The sequence below is a fragment of the Ursus arctos genome, unplaced genomic scaffold (assembly GCF_023065955.2).
Source record: "Ursus arctos isolate Adak ecotype North America unplaced genomic scaffold, UrsArc2.0 scaffold_16, whole genome shotgun sequence".
NCBI classification, from domain to species: domain Eukaryota; kingdom Metazoa; phylum Chordata; class Mammalia; order Carnivora; family Ursidae; genus Ursus; species Ursus arctos.
The window spans coordinates 52,371,821-52,377,820 of NW_026622830.1; the positions used below are offsets into that span (position 1 = coordinate 52,371,821).

General features: G+C 52.2%; 1 long non-coding RNA gene across 1 annotated transcript in view; it reads right to left on the reverse strand.

Moving 5' to 3' along the window:
- Positions 1-5,325, reverse strand: part of LOC125281936 (uncharacterized) — an 80,493-nt gene extending 75,168 nt beyond the window's left edge. The window contains exons 1-3 of the long non-coding RNA XR_008959503.1: positions 5,183-5,325; positions 3,476-3,591; positions 472-569 (exon numbers count right to left, since the gene is read on the reverse strand). This is a non-coding gene — a long non-coding RNA (uncharacterized LOC125281936). The remainder of the gene's footprint in view (positions 1-471; positions 570-3,475; positions 3,592-5,182) is intronic.
- Positions 5,326-6,000: the final 675 nt, after the last annotated feature.

The window sequence follows — 6,000 nt, forward strand, 5'->3', positions numbered from 1 at the left end:
GCCAACATCTGAATCCAGAGCCCGTAAGAATAAAACACGAGTAAAAAGCACAGGCTCCAAAGCCAGACTGAGTCTGAATCCCAGCTTTGCTTTTTACTAACTTAGTAACCTTTAACCTCTGTTTCAGTTATGCAAATGTGAAACAGGGGCGAAGGGTAGCCTCATTCAGGGGATTACTGCCAGAGACTCACTGAGGAGCTGGATGGCCCAGGGCTGACCCTGTTGGGGCACTCTTCTAGGGCACATGCTGCTACTGTCACAACTATCAGGGACAGCACTGTCATCCTGCCTGCCTCTCTCCACACATAAAAGGCACTAAACAACTAATATTTCTTCCCTCACCTACTCTGCAAAATCAACTAGCTTTTATTTGTTTCTAGTATACGTCAAAGAAACCGTAAGACAGATGAAAGAAAAATCAAAACAAAAGGAAAAACCAAAACACAAATGTAGCAAGAGAATTATACTCACAGTTCTGAAGGCCACGATAACTCTGTGAAGAAATCAAACGTGGGTTTAAACGTAATGCTCCGGGTTTCTCTTTCCTCTTTCCATAGTCCTCAGAGAACCTGACAAGGAGAGACAACATGCGCATTAAAACCCCCTTCCTTTCACTTCTTGAAGCTCTACTGAACTCACCCCTCAGCCAGTTCCATCACCTCCCACGCAAGCCTACTGGGCAATGCCTGGGATGAGGGGTGAGAAGAGGGCACCACGTCCCTGTCTTCAAACCTATTTCTACTTAAGAAACACACAGGAAGGAGCGCCTGGGTGGCTCAGTCGTTAAGCGTGTGCCTTCGGCTCAGGGCGTGATCCCAGAGTCCTGGGATCGAGCCCCACCTCAGGCTCCTACGCTGGGAGCCTGCTTCTTCCTCTCCCACTCCCCCTGCCTGTGTCTCCTCTCTCACTGGTATCTCTCTCTGTCAAATAAATAAATAAAATCTTAAAAAAAAAAAAAAAAAAAAAAAGAAAAGAAATACATGTGTAGCAACTGGAAACTATTCAAACATATCAAAAATCATAAATTAACAGGGTGTGGTTGGCTAATAAGTGCATGATACAATGACAGAGTATAGACATCTGTTCCACTGCCTTCCATCAAAACTATACTAAAGAGATATTTTTTAAAAATGTTCTAAACAGGGGCGCCTGGGTGGCTCAGTCTGTTAAGCATCTGCCTTCAGCTCAGGTCATGATCCCAGGGTCCAGGGATAGAGCCCCAGGTCAGGCTCCCTACTCAACAGGGAGTCTGCTTCTCTCTCTTCCTCTGCCCCTCCCCGTTTGTGCTCTCTGCTCTCTCTCCTGTGCATACACTCACTCCCTCAAATAAGTAAATAAATAAAATCTTTTTAAAAAATGTTTGAAACAGCACAGGGAGAACTAAAAGGAGAAAAAAGCCAAGATTTTTGAAGTACTGGGGAAATCTTCTAACATGGAAGATTGAGACCCAAACAAAAAAGTAAAAAGAAGAAACCTGGAGGAGACAGAAACTATAAAAGACTGAAGTAGAGTAAATGAGGCAGCAGGCCCAAGAAAGCCAGGTCCTAATTCAGCAGTGGAACACACGGGAACCACTTCCACTTGCACAGCAGTGTCCTAGAAGACCAGAAGTGGCAGCAGCAGTGTAGACAGAACAGGGATAAAGAAGGCATAGCCCCAAATACAGAGGAGCCGGGGAAGGCCATGGAAGCTGAAACCAGAACCTCAACGCCGGGCACAACGTGACACCCCCTCACTCTGAAAGAAGATGGGAGGGGGCATTCCCCGGAAAAGTAGAGGCATCTATGGACTGAAGTCACCCTGCCCAGCTGCACTGAACAGAGCTGGACTTAATGACTGTATATACAGTGAACAGTGAATTCTCCAGCTCTCCTACAACAGACCACACACGCACACTGCTGGCTTCCAGATTCTGAAGTCAGAATTGTGCCGGAAAGAGACTGGAGAATATTTCTGGGGAATCTGATCAGCTCCAAAAGACAGATCTAAAGATACTAACCCTGGGGACCCCCAACACATGGCCCACCCAGAATACCCTGATGTAAAAGTCAAAGGGCCCCACCACGTCAGACAGGAGAAGGAAGGAAACAACCTAAAAGAAACAGAGACTATACAAACTATCAATAATATAAAGGTAAGACAACACTGCAATCAACAAAGAAAAACAGGATGTTCTTCTAGAAAAATAGAAAAAGAGCTCTTGGAAATCTAAAGAACCTTTCTGAAATCAGAAATAATAAACTAAAGAAAAGGTTAAGTCAAACTGAAGTCATCTCCCTGAACAGAGAATAAAGAGACACCCCCCCCCCCCAAAAAAAGGCAGAAAAGGAGGAGCAAAGGAAGGAAGAAGAAGAAAAAAAGGGTATTAAGATAATTACAACCTTTGCCCAGGACAGCCAAGTTCCGGATAATAAGACTTCCAGAAAAACAAAATAAGGAAAAGCAAGAGAGAAAACCTCAGCACAGTAATGCCAAAGAGTATTCCCAGAACTAAAAACTCCCAGTTGCCAGAATGAAGGGACCCGCTGAATATGCAGCACAGTGGATGAAAACCGACCACACAAGGTACACCATCACGATATTTCAAAAGACTTGGACAAATTGTAAAACTCCTACAAGCGTCTAAAGATGGGAGGGGAAACAAGTTACATACAAAGGAAAAATGAGAATAGCTTCTGAATTCTAAAACAGTAACATGAAAACAAGAAGGCAATGGAGCAATCTTTGAATTTATGAACAAAAATGAATTCTAATACAGAACTCTATACCCAGCGAAACCATCAATCAAGTTTCAATCATGCATGGTCCCAAAAGGTTGGCCTCCTAAGCATCCTATGTCAGAAAGCCCCTGGAGAAAGTCTTCCACCAAAACACGAGCATCAACAAAAAATGAGCAAGGCATGAGCTTCCATTAGAAGGGATAAGGGAATCCCCAGGACGACGATGAAGGGAGATTCCAGAATGGTGGCTGTGTACCAGGAGAGAGGGAAACAAGTCCAAGCCGGAGCAGTGTTGCTCAAGAGGAGGGCATGCTGAAGGCTGTCTTCAACTTGTCCAAAACCACTGTACTATCTTTTTAAAGTAATTAACGCCACCAAAAGGAAGAAGTCAGTGAAGAAAGACAAAGACAAGACTTGCCACAAACATAAAATCCAACTCTGGACAAAAGCCAAACGATGAGAACAAAGGAACATCCAGGGACAACACAAGAAAAGACCGAAGGAGCAAGCAGCTCAGAAAAGAAGAGAACGGAGATCTCCAGGAAACTGTCTGCCAGAAATCAAATGTGAAGAAGAGATGAGTCTGTATGACCATGAAGAAAAATTACTAAGAGGCTACTGGAAGGTATGGGGAAAATAGGTCTGGGGTAGGGGGTAAATTACAATAGGTATAAAAAGGGTTAAGAATGTGGGGGACTGAAGAAAGATGAGTACCCGTCATAATGCCCTGGGCGCACCTCTATCACAGGACTTACCCACTGTACCATCATCACTGACCGACTTCTCTGTCTCCCTCCCTCGGCTGCAAAGACCTTTGGAGAGGATCATTTCTCATCCAGTTATCACCCTGCAGAGTCCAGTACAACGCCTGCTACAAGAGTATACACAAAAGCAAAGGTTTTTTTTTATTTTTTTGCATTTATTTGGTTACTGAGTATCTACTACACATACCTGCTATCCTTCCGGAGAACTAAAATTCAAAGACATATGGGCCTTGCTTGCCTTTAAAGAGTTACAACTTTTTTTCACACCTGAGAAAACAAATATTTCTCCTATATCCTCATTCTCCCCAAAAGATGAAAAGTTCACCAGGGGCTTACAGAACTTTAATAGTCTGGCTATCACTAATGGATATGGAACCCAAGACCTGATGACACTTGCTTGACATTGTACGCATTGCGTAATATGAAAAGAGTGCCGGCTTGGGTATCAGGACACCTGCTTTCTAGTACTTTAGAATTACTCCTTTTGAAGAAGAGAAAATCCCAACATTCTACCTAAGAATCCCAGCGTTGGTGGTCTTAAGTACAGATCCCCAAATCCTTACACCGCCTTCAGCTTGAATGTATTTCAACCAGTTCCCATAATTACTACATTACTATTATCTTAGTCTCACTGCCAAAAACCCAGCTGCAGGCTAACTATGCAAGAATGAGACACTGTTGAAATGACTTAAAAAAAATTTCTTTTTACCCTTAGTGCATTAAGCTAAATCCTCCAATTAAATAAAACCAAGTAACACACACACACACTCCTCCTCCTGAGAAAAGAAAGGAAAGGAGAGAGAAAGAAACAGCAAGTCCTTCTTCCACCTAAGCCAGCAGCAGAGCTGGGGGCTGGGTTGGGAAGAGGGGTAAACTTGGAGGCACAATGAATCAACGAGGTCTCCGGGGCTTTCGCCCCGAAAACCACAGGGCCACAGCAAGTTGCGCGCCAGCTGCGGGGAAGGAGCCCGCGCGGACCCGGGTGCGAAGCCCGCCCTTCCCTGAGGGCCAGTGAGTCCCCATATAGGGTCAGGGCTATTCCCCCGCCCCCCCTCCAGGTCCCCAAGGATTTCCCTCTTCCTCCTCCTTCCTCTCTCCCCCCTTTTGTTTTTGAGGCAATTGGCCGGCTCCCAAGGAAGCCTGCTGGCCTCCCCAAGCCTCCGGCCTCCCTGTGCGCTCCGGCCTCGAGCCCCTCCGTCTCTCCGAGACCCCCGAATCCACCAACCTCCCCATCTTTCACGAACCCCCCCAGGCCTTCTCATGTCCCCCAAACCTCCCCGTTTACCCGAGCCCCCGGCCTCCCCTCGTCCCCAGGCCTGCCAGAGCCCACCGACCTCCCCACAAGTCCGTCCTCCACCCAGCGCCGTTCTCCCAGAACCCGCCCCCTCCTCCCCCTTCCCTGGCCTCTCGTGTCCCCCCCGTCCTCCCGGAGACCCCCCAGTCCGCCCCACATCTCCCGACCCGCCCGCGCCCCGGTCCTCCCCACAGCGCCGTCCTCCCGGGGCCCCTCCCTCGTCCTCCCCACTTCACCGGCCTCCCCACATCCTCGGCCTCCCGAGCCCCGCGCGGGAGGGGCCCGTCTCCGCCATATCCGCCGCGCGGACCGGCTGGTTGGCCCCGCTAGGCCCTGCCAACCCCCAGCTCCAGGAGCCGGCCCGCCCGCCCGCGTCCCGGCCCCCTCCCCAGGCCCGCACTCACTCGGACCGCGCGGGGCGCCTGGAGGCGAGGGCAGACCACTCCGAGGCGGCGCCGCGAACCGACAAGCGGTGCTCCCTCCCACGCCTCACGCCGCGGGCGCACAGCGGTCCCTGCGGCGGCGGCGGCGGCGGCGGGCTGGCGGCGGCGGCGGCGGCGGCGGCGGGCTGGCGGCGGCGGCGGCGGCGGCGGCGGCGGCGGCGGCGGCGGCGGGGGGATTGCGCCCTCAGGGCGTGCTGCGTCGGCGCAGGTCGCGCATGCGCGGCGACCGGCTGAGGCGGGCTTCACCGCCAAGGCGCGCGCCCGGCCGCGTCCCCGCGCCGAGCTTCCGCCCCCCCCCCCCCAGGACCGGGCATGCGCCCGGCGCTCCGCGCATGCCCAGCAAGCCACAGGGCTACGCTCCCGAGACCGCGCCGGACAGTCGCGCCGGGCATTCAGGACTGCGAGGGACTGAGCGCGCATGTGGTGGCCGAGTCCGGGGAAGCCTCGGCGGGGGCCGGGAGGGGCGGCCCGCCGAACTGAGGTCCCGGGGCTCCCACCGGCGGCACTCTGGGCCGGCGGGGTTGGACCAATCTCGGGGAAGCCCTCCCACCCGCTGCCCTGCCCCGCACAGCCCGGACGCGGCCCCTTTGCAGGGCCGCCCTAGCCCGCCGCCCTGCAGCCCAGCCCCAGGGCCGGAACCCGCGCAGTCGCGCCCCGCAGTGGGCCGGGGCCTGGCCCGAGTCCTCACGCGTGTCTTCGCCAGACTTCCTGCCCACCCCGAGGAGTTAGGTGTCCCGGGCCCCTCTGCACACAGGAGAGTGAGGCTCAGGGGTGTGTTC